This window comes from Lithobates pipiens, unplaced genomic scaffold (genome assembly GCF_037356315.1).
Source record: "Lithobates pipiens isolate NorthernLeopardFrog02 unplaced genomic scaffold, aLitPip1_a1.2 Scaffold_16, whole genome shotgun sequence".
Classification (NCBI taxonomy): domain Eukaryota; kingdom Metazoa; phylum Chordata; class Amphibia; order Anura; family Ranidae; genus Lithobates; species Lithobates pipiens.
Window position 1 is genome coordinate 557107764 of NW_027507748.1, and position 16865 is coordinate 557124628.

General features: G+C 42.1%; 1 protein-coding gene across 1 annotated transcript in view; it reads left to right on the plus strand.

Annotated features, from left to right (window-relative positions):
* The window catches only part of LRP1 (LDL receptor related protein 1), a 475004-nt gene that overhangs the window by 138910 nt on the left and 319229 nt on the right, over positions 1-16865 (plus strand).

A 16865-nucleotide genomic window follows, 5' to 3' on the forward strand; every position in this document is an offset into this window, starting at 1 on the left:
TGCGGTCCGTCGTCATCCGATCTCCCATAGGGGAGAGCTGCGCTGTGACAGGTCCGTCCCTGCGCAGTTTGCAGAGACGGAGCTGTCATCTCCCTGCTCAGCGGGGATCGGCGGAGTGATCCCCGCTGAGCAAACGGACATCCACGGGCGGATCAGAACTGATCCGCCCCGTGTGAAAGGACCCTTATTGCTCTTTTTGAGCTGCCACTCCACTCTCACCCCCAATAACCAATAGAGTGCATACTTTTTCCATTGGAAAAACATTGCATATCTGATAGGCCCCTTTCACACGGGCTGGCCATTCAGGTCCTCCTGTCAGTTTTTTTAGGTGAACCTGAATGGAAGCTCCATAAAGGTCTATGGAGCGATGGATATCAGCGGTGACATGTCTGCTGACATCTGACTCGCTCTGATCCGCTAAAGTGTGATGGATGAAAACCCTATTTTTCCATCCGTCTGGTGGATCAGATCAAATGAAAATGGACTCTACGGTCCGTCTTCATCCGATTCCCCCCATAAATGAGAGCGGCGCTCAGACAATTTCGTCCCTGCACAGTGTGCAGAAACAGACCTGACATCTGCCTGCTCAGTGGGGATCGTGGATCGATCCCTACTGAGCAAAGCGGAGCCCGTACACGGACACGTCCCTGTGAAAAGGGCTCTTAGTTGTCAATGTAAGCAGACATAGTTTTTCTTTTAGCTATTTTTAATATATTCAGAGCAATACTAACACAATACTTTTTATGTAGAGTGTTTAACATTCAAGCAATGGTGCATTGTGCTACTGCCTGTTCTGCTAAACTATTTTTGATACTTCCCTGAGACCCCTTTCACACCACACCGCCCTTTGCGTCGGCGGTAAAACGCCGATATTTTTAGCAGCGTTTTACCGCCGGATTTGCGGCGCATTTCGGCCGCTAGCGGGGTGCTTTTACTTCCGCTAGCGGCCGCGAAAGGATTAAAACCGCTGGCAATACGCCGCAATAGCGGCGTTTTGCCGGCGGCATTACAGCACTGCCCCATTGATTTCAATGGGGAGCAGCGGTGGAGGAGCGGTAAACACACCGCTCCAAAGAAGCTGCTGGCAGGACTTTTTTCTGACGTCCTGCCAGCGCACCGCTGTAGTGTGAAAGCCCTCGGGGCTTTCACACTACACACAATGGTGCAGCTTCTTTAGGGTGGATTGCAGGCGCTATTTCTAACGATATAGCGCCTGCAAAACACCCTGGTGTGAAAGGGGTCTGAGAGTTTACATTAGTGTCCTCATAATTTGCCAAACACAACTTTTTGAAGCTGTGCCCAAAAAATAGACCCATCACCAGCATTGCACATACCAGGGAGTGTTCTGCTAGTTCTCAGGATGAATTCAAGACAAAAAGTTCATTTTGCAGGATACTGGTAAGGCACAATTTAAAATGTTCTAGCTTTTTCCTCTAACAAAGCAAGTCTTAAATTTTTTGAGTTCAGGTTCATTGTAAAGTATCCCTTTGTGTATTATTTTACTTTGTTTAGATCACCATCTAGTTAAATAAACTGCTTGCTACAGCTTTTTATTTTCATGTATTACATACACCTGTTTGATTGTATGTATTTGGTTAAATAATTAATTAAAGTTGCTGAAAAATGTTACTGTTGAGCGCAATTTCTACATTATTACCTAAACTCTGAATTGTGGTGCCATACCTATAATTGCACTAAAAATACTGGATGAATACTCTGCACACTTCTGTAACATTCCTAGCAAAGTTTGCAATTAAAAATGGGGATATTTAGTTCACACATATTGCACTACACGTAAGCTGGCCAACTACATCAAAGTAATCCCTCTTTAGCCAGTCCTGTTCTGCTCTGCCACTGCAAATGCTACAGTGGACACAATGCTGACATAGGGCAAACACAAAAAACAAAATAGGGGAGAACTTCAAGTTTTAGGTCTGGAGACCTGGTAGTTTATATGCATGTGCAAGCTATTGGGATCTGAGCACAGATATATCTTGTTTCTTTTATACCTATATTTGCAGTCAGTCAGTCAGTACACAGGTGAAAGGCCTGCTAATCACATTGCAGTTGGTGGGCTACATTTATTTACTCAGGATATGGCTTTTTAAATTCTAATTGAATTAAATGATGATTAATAGAATCTAGTCACTATGGTTTAACAGAACTTTGCTGTTAATGTAAAGCTCCATACACACTATCAGATTTTCTTCAGATTTACCAAAACCATGTAGCGTCAGGGCCTGCCTGACTGCATACAAATTGAAACTCCTAAGGTTTGACTTCATATTACATGGTTTTGGTAAATCTGATAGTGTGTATGGGGTTTAATACTAAAATCTTGTTTTTTTTTTTTGTTTCAAAATAACAAACATGTTATACTTACCTGCTCTGTGCAGTGATTTTTGCACAGAGCAGCCCAGATCCTCCTCTTCTCGGGTCCCTCGCCTGCACTTTTGGCTCCTCCCTCCTGCCGAGAGCCCCCACAGCAAGCAGTTTGCTATGAGGGCACCCTAGCCATAACGCTTCTCTGTGTCTCCATTCAGTCATGGAGCCGCGGCTCTTCCCCATCCCCTCTCTCTCCTTATTGGCTTACTGAATTTGATTGACCGCAGCGGGAGCCAATGGTGCCCGCTGTTGTGTCTTGGGCATTTAGGAGGGAGAGTCCCAGACAGCTGAGGCTCTCTTGCAACATGCTGGATAGAGATGGGCTTAGGTAAGCATGAGGGGGGCTGCTGCACACAGCTTTTTATCTTAATCGCTTCCGGACCAGCCGCCGCAATTATACTGTGGCAGGTTGGCTTCCCTGCACGAGCCGTTGTAGCTGTACGCTGGCTCTTTAAGATGCCTGCGGTGGCACGCGAGTGTCCGAAGCGTGTCCCCGGAGTGGATGTGAGTGCCTGGCTGGTGTGATGACCACCGAGTTCCCGCAATTGCTTGTTACAGAATGAGAACGGGGATGTGTGTTTGTAAATGCACGCATTCCGGTTATTTCAGGGGAATAGAGACAGATCGCGTGTCCATACGAAGTATGAACACCGATCTCTCTCTTCCCCTAGTCAGTCCCATCCCCCCTACAGTTAGAACTCACCTAGGGAACACAGTTAACCCCTTGATCGCCCCATAGTGTTAAGTCCTTTTCTGCCAGTGTCATTTATACAACAATCCAATGCATTTTTATAGCACTGATCGCTGCATAAATGTGACTGGTCCCAAAAATGTGTCAAAAGTGTCCGATTTGTCTGCCGCAATATCGCAGTCCAGATAAAAAATCACAGATCACCACCATTACTAGTAAAAAAAAATAATAATAATAAAAGTGTCATAAATCTATTCCCTATTTTGTAGACAATATAACTTTTGTGCAAACCAGTCACTATATGCTTTTTGCAGGTTTTTTTTTTTTTTTTTTTTTTTTTTTTTACCAAAATGATGTAGAAGAATACATATTGGCCTAAACTGAGGAAAAAATTTAGTTAAAAAAAAAAAAATTGGATATTTATTATAGTAAAAAGTAAAAGATATTGGGGGTTATTTACTAAAGAAAAATCCACTTTGCACTGCAAAAGCACTTGAAAGTGCACTGAAATGGAGGTGCACTTGAAAATGCACTTGAAAGTAAAGTTGCTGTAGATCCGAGGGGGACATGCAAGGAAAATAAAAAACAGCATTTTATCTTGCACATGATTGGATGATAAAATCAGCAGAGCTTCCCCTCATTTCAGATCGACCCCTTAGATTTAGAGCGACTGCACTTCCAAGTGCACTTGCAGTGCAAAGTGGATTTACCTTTCATAAATAACCCCCCCATGTGTTTTTTTTTTTTCCAAGATTGTCCCTCTCTTGTTTATAGCGCAAAAAATAAAGACCTCATCACCTATCAAATACCACCAAAGGAAAGCTTTATTTGTGGGAAAAAATGTATGTCAACTGTTTTGGGTACAGCATCGCAACGACAGCGCAATTGTCCGTTAAAGCAATGCAGTGCCGTATCGCAAAAAATGGCCTTTTCATTGAACAGCCAAATCTTCCGGGGCTGAAGAGGTTAATGCATTTTATGCATTCTAAAAAAAAAGACTTCTGCCTTTAGAACCACTTTAAAATAATTTTTTTCTGCTGTCTGTGTTCAGCTGGGGAGATTTTTATTCACTTCCAGTCTAACAGATGCAATATGACGTAAGAGGAAATTTCCCTAAACCAAATCCCCTCCTAGACCATTGACACCTGAACAAGTGTACTCACTGGAAGCTTTTCCCTTTATTTCTGCTCTGGTGACATCTCAAACCTATATGGTTTTTCTCTCATTTTCAGTCCAGTGTCTGTGGTCACTAGGACAAATAAAGAGACTGATTTCCCTAAAAGGGACACGTGCAGCAAGAAAACCTAATCCCTCAGCAAAATGAAAAGGAAAAAAAGTGATTTTAGATGCACATCAAATGGTTAACAGAATTGCCCAGCGAGTTTATTCAATTTTCCATTGTGCAAAATCCACCTGGCCAATGCAGAGTTTCTTTCTTTATTTCTTGCATTCTTGCTATGACACAGTGCAGATGCTGGAAGTCAAGTGACAGAAATTAATGCAGACTATAATCTATGTGATTTTTGTCAGGGATGGAAGGAAATCTTGACACCTGTTATAATAAACTCTGCTCAGTTGCTCTTTTCTGGAATTTGTGCTTAGTGTTAACTTTTAGATTTAAAGGTAAAGAAAGGTAATGCAATATTGCAGGAGGCTAGAAAAATATATCCAAGCCTGGTTGCTGGGCTTTTGAGAGCAAACTAACAAAATTTAGGCTTAAATGGATAATGTACCGGTAAGTTTATGAAAAATATTAAATCCAAGGCTGAAGTTTCATATTCCTTGCTTATTAAACCAGCTGAGGGGCATAGTCCTAACTGTATACAGAAATGGGACTTGAGAAGGACCTTGATAAGTAAACACGGGGACCGTGCCCTCCTCTTTGCTCATCATGCCTCTATCTCTAGTAGGTACCAAGATGCTGCCTATACATATTTGACACGCTGGTATAGGACACCCGCCCTCTTACACGAGATCTTTCCTGCAGTTTTGCCTCTGTTGGCGATGCCAATGAGATACTGGCTCTTTGGCACGTTTTCTGGTCATGTCCCAAGATGTGCCCTTTCTGGGAGGGGGTCCAGCGCCTGATCCAAAAAATGGCAGGTTTCTTGTTAGCGGATCACCCTGAGCCTTTCCTCCTCCAAGTGCAGATAAAAGATCCCTCCTGGTTCACTTTCTTAATGTGGCTAAGGTCAGCTTTCCTCAAAAGTGGAGAAGTACTGAAGTACTGACCCCCTTACTATTGGCCAGTGGCTTGCAATGATAAACAAAATCCATGATCTTGAGCACCTGACAGCGGCTACGAAACCTAAAGAGGAGCAATTTCATGAAAAATGGTTTTATTGGCATGATTTACAGTGCTCACGGGATTGCGTTCATACATGTCTGAAGTAATTCCACAGGCATCTTCTCAGTACCAGACTTATGGTTCCAGTACTTTACTCCACCTTTCAACCCCCCCTCCCCCCCCCCCCCCCCACTATTTCCCATTCCTTACCTTCTATGGTTCTTTGGGATCACTCATCTACATTATCTCTTTATTCAAAATATTTCCTTTCAAGCATAGCAGACTCTTAACCATTTTTCTAAGGGAGGATTTGACAGGGACAACTTAATTTTGTATATCTTTTTATTATGACTCAAGTAGTGGCATAACATTTCTGTGCATACATTGTTACGATAACTCCTCCATGTACCGTTTGTAGGATCACCATAGTGTGATATGTGTCGGTTTTGATTGCCATTTTTTGGTGTACTGTTCTACATGCCTTGCTGAGAGACCAAATAAAAATGTATAAATGACAAAAAAAAATCTAAGGCTGATTATATACAGCGAGGCCCATAGTCACCAAAACTATGCATGCTTAGCTCAAACATTACTGTATGCATTACATAATCATTTTAAATTTATTTTCTAGGGATTATTTCTTTTTTTTAAATGCCGCACCACTCGGCTACGCCGTGTTGAAGTTTTAAACTTGCGGAAAGATCATCAACGTCCGGCACACTTTTGGGTGTTTTGGATGCCTTCTGTGGTCTGCACTGTTCTGCTATGCTTTGTGGCTCTTATTTACCCATGTATCACCTGAATGAGCAAAGCCTACCAGATAAGGCTTGTCCCTAACACTGTGCCTATCTTTCGGGGGGAGCCACAGTAAATCTGCAGTAAATACTGGTCCTTGCCTTTTAAACGAGAGCCCAGTTGGTGCTGCTTTATATGCAGCGAAGCATCTGTTACATCACATTTGGTTGAAAGGGTAAAGTATTATTTTCAATTTTGAATCTGATACCTTTTTTGCTCATTTAGTTTTGGCCCGGATGCCCTTACTGAGTTTGTGCAACCTCCTCCTGGGCAGAGCAAACTAGGCATAAACACAGCCTCTTTTGGGCTCTGTGCTGCCTTCAGTAACAGTCACAAGTGACATTAACACTTTCTACTTTGCAGTGTAATTGTGATCACTCACACCTATACTATGGGCACAATAAGGTGCAAGGGGGTTATCTCTGGGGATTCTGTTAGCCCACATTTGGTAAACAGTTTAGGCAGAGTCTGCATTGTTTTCCTTGATTGTCCTGACGTCTGAACTGCTTCCCTCCTCAGGGGCCTTAAACCCTTCTGGGGTCCCTCACTCATCTTGTCTATCAAGAGGGGAATTTTCTACTTCCATGTTTTAATTCATGGGTCAGCTTTTAAAAAATTGTTGAAGTCCTTGGCCTGTAGGTGCTGCAAACTGCCCCCCTCAACCTCTTCCAGGGCAATCAGTTTGACTCCTCAATGCTGACCCCTCAACTCCAAAGTAATCCAACCAGGATTCAGACAATGGCTTGCATCAACCATCAGCAGATCTGATTCTTGTGCAGAAAGTCATGTTTCAGCAATTGTCTCCAGGTCTAGGGATACTCTGGCCATTGCGGTGTAAGTAAGGTTTCAGTTCAACATTGCTTTATGCCTTTCCTCCTATAAAACTTGTTTCGGGCTTGCTTTGCATGTTAAGTTCTGAGTTGGAAGCCTTAACCTGTAAAAAACTACACAAGTATGAGGTGGTATGAAGGATCAGGGCCTCTTTCTTCCCAAGATGGTTTCTTCCATTCATCTGAACCCGGATATTGCCCTACAAATGCTCAGTCTTGCACCTAAACAACCTAAGGAAATTTCCCTCCATTGTTTGGATGTGGTACATGCTGATCAAATCTATGCCTCAGTTGTCGCTGCCTTTTGACAGTCCAATGCTCCGTTAGTCATTTCTAAAGGTTTCTGAATGTTCGCTAGCTCATCATTCATGCTTATAACCTCAGAGGTAAGGTTCCCCCTTTCCCTGTCAGATTGATTCCACTAGATCAGTTATTGCTTCATAGGTTTTTCATCAATAGGTTTCATAGATTTGTCAGGCTGCCACCTTGTCTTGTGTTCACACGATTGTTATGATTTACCGGGTGGAGGATGTCCGGGCCCTGGCGGCTGATGTTATTTTCTGTTGTAAGGTTCTTCAAGCAGTGGGTTACCTTGAGCCTCCAATCTTAATGTCTTGTTTTTTTATTTCGTTGATGGGCCCTTAACCTTGCATTTGCTCTTGCCCACCCCTCTATTAGACTGCTTTAGGAGGTCCCAGTGATTCAGAATATTATCCTGTTCCCTGTTATTTACAACTAAGCAAACAGGATTTTTGTCTTTGCTGTAAAATACTTTTCTTGGAGTACATTCCAGACCCTTCCCCTTGTTCTTATGATCAAGTAAGTTAGGAAGTATTAGTAATTTAGGCTTTAAAAAGAAAAATATGTATTTTTGTCTGAAAAACTGTTTTTGGAGTAAATTAAGGGACAATATTGTGAAACACTGGGTTATACCACCCTCTTCAAGAGAATTAGACAGTGGCAAACCAAAAGGGGAAGGGGGTGTTGGGTGTCTGTGGGGGGTGTTCTACAAAGCTGCAAGTACAGCACAGTATACCAGTGTCCAGTTCTTATGGAGGGGCAGTATAACCCAGTGTTTAACAATACTGTCCCATATTTTACTCCAAAAACAGGAGTTTACAAGACGAAGATCCACATCTTTAATTTTAACCTTTTAAATGACAAATATTTTCCTACTGACTTATATGAAAGATGATCGAGATTTCCTCCTGTTATTGTTTTAGTTAGAATTTTTAACCCTGTTTACACTGTCTTGCATTATGCTCTAATAGTTATTCTTTTGGGTATATAACCAGTAGTGCGGTTTATCCTTTAATTGGGGTTCTTGTCTGGGTCACGTATTTTTTTTTTTTTTTTTTTTGGTGCCAATAAAGCTCAGTGTTTTACAATCAAAGCAGTATTGTTTGTGTCAGGCTGGTTGTTTAAATGTAACAACACTGTCCAATCTATTTGAGTTTATCTCAAGACAATTCTTTCTTTCAATTGTCATGTTTTATCTGTGGTTTTTGTGGTTTTGGACAGCACCTCCACTTCATTAGAGCAGGTTGTTATTCCTCTTGTTTGGCACAGAGTCTGGATGTTTGAGAGCAATGAGAGTTGGCATCTAGAAACTATTAGGGAGGGATTAATGACGAGGGGAAAAGCAGTAAGAGTAAGCCAGGCATAAATCACTTTGATGGCATCCTGCTGTACTGTTAAGGCTTCATATCAACATAAAGAATAATCAGTTGAAACCGTATTGCAGTTTTATGGTTAATGGATTTATTAGTTAAACTTTTTTTTAGGCAATTTATTTTAGCAGTATAATACAATAAAAGATGTACAGCTGAGGATGAACACGTTTTCCCATGTTCTACTGAGTAATCGCATTATCCCTGGCAACTAGTGGATTACCAATGGGCAGCACAGTGGCTAAGTGGTTAGCACTTCTGCCTGGCAGCACAAGGGATGTGGGTTCAAATCCCAAACCTGCATGGAGTTGGCATGTTCCCCCTGTGCCTGGTTCATCTGGGTACTCCGGTTTCCTCCTATACTCCAAAAAGATGCTGGTAGGCTCCTATCTAAATTGGCCCTAGTATACAGTTGGCGCCATATATATTTGGACACGGGCACAATTTTCATACTTTTTCTGGTGGCATACAAAGCCAAAACATTAAAACAAAACAATTCAAATGAATTTGAAGTGCAGACTTTCATCTTTAAGGGGTTAAACATAAATATCAAGTACACATTTTAGGGACTGCAACCATTTGTTATACTCGGTTCCCCCATTTTTAGGGACTCAAATGTAATTGGACACATGAATATAATCATAAATAAAATGTTCCTTTTTTTTATATTTTGTTGAGAATCCTTTACTGACAATGACTGCCTGAAGTCTGGAACCCATGAACATTACCAAAAACTGGATTTCCTCCTTTCTGATGCTTTGCCAGGCTCTAACTGCAGCTGTCTTCAGTTGTTCTGTGTTTGTGGGTCTTCCTGCCTTCAGCAAGTGAAATACATACTCAATTGGGTTGAGATCAGGTGGTTGACTCGGCCATTGCAGAATCTTCAACTTCTCTTCCTTTAAAAGCTCCTGGCTTACTTTTGCAGTGTGTTTTGGATCATTGTCCATCTGTACGTGTATGTGTGAAGCGCCATCCAATCAGCTTTGCTGCATTTGTCTGAATCTGGGCTGACGGTATATTTCTAAACACTGCTTCTGTCTTTTGTCACATCAGTAAACACCAATGACCCAGTGCCACTGGGAGCTATGCATGCCCATGCCATCACACTGCCTCCACCATGTTTTACAGATTATATTGTGTGCTTTGGATCACGAGATATTCCAAGCCTTCTCCACACCTCTTTCTTCCTGTTATTTAGGTGCAGATTAATCTTAGTTTCATCCATCCAAAGAATGCTGTTCCATAACTGGTCTGACTTTTTTAGATGTGTTTGTTGGCAAAGTCTAATCTGTGTTTTCTATTCTTCAGGCTTATGAATGGTTTACACCTTGTGGTGAACCCTCTGTATTTGCTCTTGTGAAGTTTTCTCTTGATTGTAGACTTTGGCAATGATACGCCCACCTCCTAGAGAGTGTCCACTACTTGTCTTGATGTTGTAAATGGGTTCTTCTTTACCATAGAGAGGATCCTGTGATTATCCACCACTGTTGTCTTCTGTGGACTTCCAGGACTTTTTATGTTGCTGAGCTCACCAGTGCATTCTTCTTTCCTCAGAATGTACCAAACTGTTGATTTGGCCAATGTTGCCCAATGTTAGACTAATGTTGCTGCTATCTCTCTGATGGATTTGTTTCATTTTTGAAGCCTTACACTGGCCTGTTTCACTTGCATTGACAACTCCTTTTAACGCATGATGTAGGTTCACAGCAATAGATTTCAAATGCAAATTCCACACTTAGAATCAACTCCAGAACGTTTTTCTGCTTAATTGATAAAGAAATAACAAAAGAGTAGCTCACACATGGCCAAGAAACAACCTTTGATTCAATTGTCCAATTACTTTTGGTTCCTTGATAAAGGGGGGGGGGGGGGGGGTAGTTATTCTTAAGAGCTGTAATTCCTAAACCCTTCCTCTGATTTGGATGCACATGGCCTCAAATTAAACCTGAGTGCACTTTTTCAGCTCATATGCATTAAAAAAAAAACTATAGCGTGAATATGTTTTGGTAAATACCTGAAAAAAACTAAAATTGTGCCTGTGTCCAAATATATATATGGTCCTAACTGTATGTATGATTGTGAGTTGGGGCTCTTAGATTGTAAGCTCTTTGAGGGCAGAGACTCATGTGAATGTATCCAGGAAACCACAGTCTGAGTTCTCTTTAATTTTCCTTGTAATCAAATCCACAAAGCTCCTCACATAGTGAAGGTGGGTATGCTACCTGCACCCCGAGTAAACAAACATTCTTCGCCTGTGTCTGATGTATCAACAGAATAAATCAAGGTTTTGGAATCAGATTGTAGGGAAGTGACTCCTCTGAACGTATTTCTGATGCTATGCTATGCCAGCTTATCCGTGTGAAGGAAACTGCAAGGGGCCTAGAGTGCGTGTGTTTTGGAATAGATCCGCTGAATTACTAATGGCTCAAGTAAAGTTAACTCCCAGATTGGTAGACCACTGATGAAAGGCAGTGTTGTGGTCAGGTGACGTAAAATTATGTCTGGATGAAAAGCATCACATTTGAGCAGTGCTTCCTACATCTTCAGACTGATACATAAAAGTAGATTATTTTCTGCAGTTTATTTTTCTAATGGACCTCTCCAATTCTCCGGAAAACAAAAAAAAATCTCTGGTCTTATTGGTTTCCTTTCAGTTTTTATGGACACTTTACCTTTTTACCATCAGAATTCAGCACTGAAATTAACATACTGTTTGGTCCAATTACCCACTGAAGCTATTATAGCCCTCTGTATGCTCTCGGTACATCTCCTTGAAGCTTTGAGGATGTATAACCCCTCTTGCTCATTTATTTTATTTTTTTAAGTCAACAGCTACAAATACTGTAGCTGCCGTCTTTTAATATAAGGACACTTACCTGTCCAGGGATCCAGCGATGTCCTCACCTGAGCTGATTCTTCAATCAGCTTGGGGTTCAGGCACCGGCATACTAACTAAGAGAAACTGTCAGTGAAGCTGGTTTTTCTACTGCAAGTAGGAAAGTTTTTGACAATTCCTTTATTAAAAAACAAAAATAAAAAAACAAAACTCCCCCCCCCCCCCCCCCCCCGATTGTAGATCTTGCATCAGTCACGATGCAACCGCCAGAACCAAAAAAAGCTCTGCTAGCCGTGAACGATCCCGCGGTTTGACTACCCCAACTTGTGACATTTTTTTTTTTTAAATAGCTATGGGGTGGGGCCACCCAGCAAAGTCACCTGGTGGCACTGCCCCCTTGTGACTCCACCACCCCGGCATGCATCGGTTGGTGACGTCAAAATGGGGGTGGGGGGCAGTGCCACCAGGTGGTCCTGCCCTATAGCTATTTCATAAATGTTACACGGTGGGGCAGCCAGACCACAGGAGAGTTTGTTTTGTGAGCAGAGTTCAGGAGGTGGGTGGGGGAGCTTGTCGTCCCCCCCGACCTGCCAGGCTGCATGCTAGTGGGAGGCACATATACAAACTGTTGTAATTCCTACACTGTTCACCTGATTTGGATGTAAATACCCTCAAATTAAAGCTGACAATCTGCAGTTAAAGCACATCTTGCTTGTTTCATTTCAAATCCATTGTGGGGGTGTATAGAGCCAAAAAGATTAGAATTGTGTCAATGTCCCAATATTTATGGACCTGACTGTAAAACTTAATTGCAGTCAGGAACAAAATCTGAGTGTGAAGTGAAGAAATTAGAGTAGTATGACCAACCTGCCCAGGGGCAGATGACCAGGGTGGACAATTTCAGTAAAATTGGTAAGGTTTTCTAAGGATGGAACATACGAAAATTTGTGCCATGCATAGCACTGTGTAATGAAATTCGCCGCCTTTTTTTTTTTTTTTTTACTGGAGCATTTCATTGTCGATGATTACTTATTTTGCTTTGTAAGTATTACAGTATATGTTCACTTTTTAACCTTTTCACACTGTCATTATCTGTGATCATAGTTCACATAAGGATCTGTACATTTCTATGTCAGATGATAGTCTACAATCTTTGTTTGATACCTGTTCTTGTGAAGTGATAATCCCAGCTATAGATTGTTTTTAGTTTGCGTTCTGACCATAGACTTTATTATAAGAGATGCAGGTGTAGCTGGTGTATGTAATAAGCATGTATAGGAAGTTCTAAATGTATGGTGTAATATCAATTAGAAACCTAACACATTGAATATCATTTATCACCCCTCTGTTTTGGCTAAAAAAAGAACCATAAAAATCTCTGATAAGCTGATCCAAATGCCATGCCATAACTTTATGTACCTGGGCTAAGTGTACATTGAGAACTCCTGATTTACAGCGCAGATACTTTAGATCTATTAAGATATTAGATGAGCTGTTCTTGAGCGACCACATGACTGCTGATCATTCAGTTCTAGGGTCTGCACTTAGAGAGTGGTGACCGTTAGTCGCCGGCTCTCTGCTCTGCCCCTCCAGTGCTTACTGGAGTGCTGAGCTGTGGAGGTGGGAGCTGCTGGTTCAGGCTCACAGTGCAGAGAAGCTGAGCCAGCTCCTGGTCAGGCATTTAGGTGGATCTCATAGGGCCATTCCAGTGACGTGGTGGGTAAAGGCTGGCTCTCACTCTCCCAGTGTCGGTTCTGCTGTACAGAAGGTTACAAGTCAATATCAGTCAATATCAAGTCATGTTCAATTATTTTCATTATATGAATGAAACATACATTTCATGATGTTTAATAAATACATAACTGTATTCAAATTTAATGCAACTGTTATTCTTACTATGGATTGTATCGGAGGCAGTTTAAACCACTCAATTCTGTGATCTGCTTCATAAAACTTTTTTTTAAATAATTCCATTGTAGGCAATCATTTCACAACTGACAGTTTTCATCCCCAGCTATGCCTCAACCTGCTGGTAATCTTCATTAGTCCTCAGAAGAGCTGTGCTGGTTTTTGGGAACTCGCTGCCTAATGATAATCAAGTAATACTGCCTCTTTACTGATAGGAGACAGCAGGGAGACTCTGAGTTTGCTGGGGATGGTTAAGCTTAACATGTGCCTGGGGCGCAGCTTATTTGGTTTAAGCCCGGACATGCTTCCATGAGCATTTGGAACTTCGCCCAAGCCTCCCTGCCTCCACTTAGGTCACTGAGGATACAGGGTATAAAAATCACCTTTTTTTAGTAGCTAATTCCATAACACACTGCTTAACTTTTTTGAAAGCTGTGCAAGATGATAGGCAGAGGACCCTTGAAACTCTTAGTAAGCAGCACACAGTTAATTGAAGGGTACAACTGGTATAGGTATGTTGTTGTGGTATTGCTAATACGATATAAAAAGCTAGAATGGACAAATCTTTTCTAGAACTTTTGGATAAAAAAAATAAAAATAAAAAAGTTTCCCACTTTAATGTGATCTAGCGTTAGGTGTTCATTTTGCTGTGTTATAAGTATGACGTTTACCAATTACCACCTGTACTCTCCAATGAGATTACTTGGCAGGCAGTCAATTGAAGTCTTTCCTTGGACCAGGAGCATCATCTTTGATTGTGATAAGCTTATGAAATCGTGTGTGTGTAAATTACATAAGTTATTTTCTGTAAGCCTATATCTAGTTTAAATTTACCAACCATTTAATAACATCAAAACATTACAGTTTTATTGTAAAATTTACTAGTATGGATTTTACAATTAAAAAGCAATCAATTTAGCAACTAAACTGTTTTTCTATCCGCAATACCTAACTAGCTTTGTATATACGTGTGTATGTAATATATATATAATGTGTGTACCGTATATACTCGAGTATAGGCCGACCCGAGTATAAGCCGAGGCCCCCAATTTACCCCCAAAAAACTGGGAAACCTATTGACTCGTGTATAAGCCGAGGGTGAGATATGCCTGTCCATCCCTGTGTGTGTGTGTGTCCATCCATCCATCCCTGTGTGTGTGTGTGTGTCCATCCATCCCTGTGTGTGTGTGTGTCCATCCGTGTGTGTGTGTGTGGCCTTGTGTGTCCAGCCTACCTGTGTCCCGAGCCTCCGTCCGGTCCCGAGCCTCCGTCCGGTCCCGTCCCGTCCCGAGCCTCCGTCCGGTCCCGTCCCGTCCCGTCCCGAGCCGAGCCTCCGTCCGGTCCCGTCCCAGGATCACCGCTCTTCGTCGGCGCCCATTCCCCTGTTCAAATGCCGCGCCTCCCTGTCTGTGATAGGCGGAACACAATTTCCCAGCAGTCTGTGTTCCGCCTATCACGGACATCCTCTTATCCTCGTCCGTAGTATGAGGATGAGCGGATGTCCGTGATAGGCGGAACACAGACTGCTGGGAAATTGTGTTCCGCCTATCACAGACAGGGAGGCGCGGCTTTTGAAAGTTAGAATGGCCGCTGTCTGTCTGCTCGACACGCTGTTCGGGCAGACAGACGGCGATGACTCGAGTATAAGCCGAGGGGGGCACTTTCAGCCTCAAAAAAGAGGCTGAAAATCTCGGCTTATACTCGAGTATATACGGTATATAAAAAATGCTTTTTATGTTTTGCTTACTTTACTCTAGGGAGAGCAGTATTCTTTTCATGGTAACAGCAGTCTTTAAATAAATAATATCTGTAGGGTATTAATATCTATATGCCCTAAGAACTAGGGAACCCTTGCAGTTTTGTACATGATCACAATTTTACGCTCTCCTTGAGACAACCAGTTAGTCCTCCTTTTATTGCTATGGGTCACTGGAAACAGGTCTTCCTACCGAAAATCATGCCTTTCCTTTTTGTATGGTGGAGTGAGCATGGAAGAAGCCAAATCAAAGAGTTGGAAATTATTCCTGGCCATGCACACACTCATCAGGATTCATCAGGGCTCTCCTGTTAAATTGATTTGACACAGTACAAGTGCAAGAAGCACTCAGCTGCCTGTTTTCCCACAATGGGCATCTTGTGTTCTCTGAGAACATCCTCTTTTTCTACTGTTTAATGATGTCCCATAGAGATGGAGTTGTGCTCCACTTTCCCCAGCACGGTGCTGTTATTCTTAGGTAGGCACTTGTTTTATCTGCTATTTTAATGTATAATAATTAGAATCCCATATTTAGATACGTTTGCCCACTATTTAGATCCTAAAAGTGTTATTTGCATTTTCTGTGTGCTTGCAAAGTGGCGAGATCTGAACGGATCTCATTTCACCTGCTATCTGTACCTGTAAAAGATGGAGAGTGCCGTAAGAAAAGTACAAGTACACTCAGTATAGCAGTGTAATATGCAGGGATGCTTTATCAGCAATCCGGATAATTTTTTTGTTAAATTTTGTGTCTGGGCATAACGAAACCAGATATGTTCACATCTGTGCATATATGCACCCTTTGCACCCTTTCAATCCTCTGCAAGTACAAAAAAGAAAACTTGTTTGCCAGAAATACAGTGAGCTCACTTCCTGTACTGACTGCTTCTGCTGTAATGAAATCCCAACCAGTGTTGTCGCTCTGTACAGTTATCTTCTACTTGACTTAAAGTGGGTGTAAACCCTCACATATACCCAGTGAAGTGAACAGTCTCAGATGATGCACAGGGTGGAAAAAAAAAAACCTCCCTACATAAGTTTTACATGTATATCTGTCTTCAGCTTTATATATCCTTTAGAAAGTGCACATCTTGTTAGATTTTCTCTTTGCATTCAGCACTGGGAGTGGATTATTTTGGCAGACAGCTGATTGGAGGAAAGGCACTCACCCCCCCACTCCACATTGGCAAAGGAAGGATGAAATGTGGAGAGCTCTACTGTAATCTATTTATAGCAACCTCCCATGACAGAAATTTCAGGCTGCTTTTATCTCCAGTTTTGGAGAACTTGTCAGAAGTTTTCAGGTCGATAACAGATCTAGGGAGCTGGAGAAAGCCACGGGACTTAGAGCTTTGGAGAGAGATAAGAAAACACTACAGATATATGTGCCCAGGTTAAATTTCATGAACTGTATGCCAAAAACAGAAGGATGGTGGTCCTATTGCCCCTATGTCCGGTTCATTTCCATCTGATTGCCCCACAGAGAGCGGGACTATGTCTGCTCTGCATAGCGGAGCAGACACAGACCTGCCATTCACCATCAGTGGAGAGATCCCTTGCTGAGCAAGCATATTCCGCTTAGCAGAGGCACCTGCATGAAGCTGACCTTAAGAAGGTGGTAGCAAGGCTAACACTGTTTGGGATTTCGAGAGAGAGAGAGAGAGAGAGAGAGAGAGAGCGAGATTTTTCTCCTGCAAAGTAAAAGCC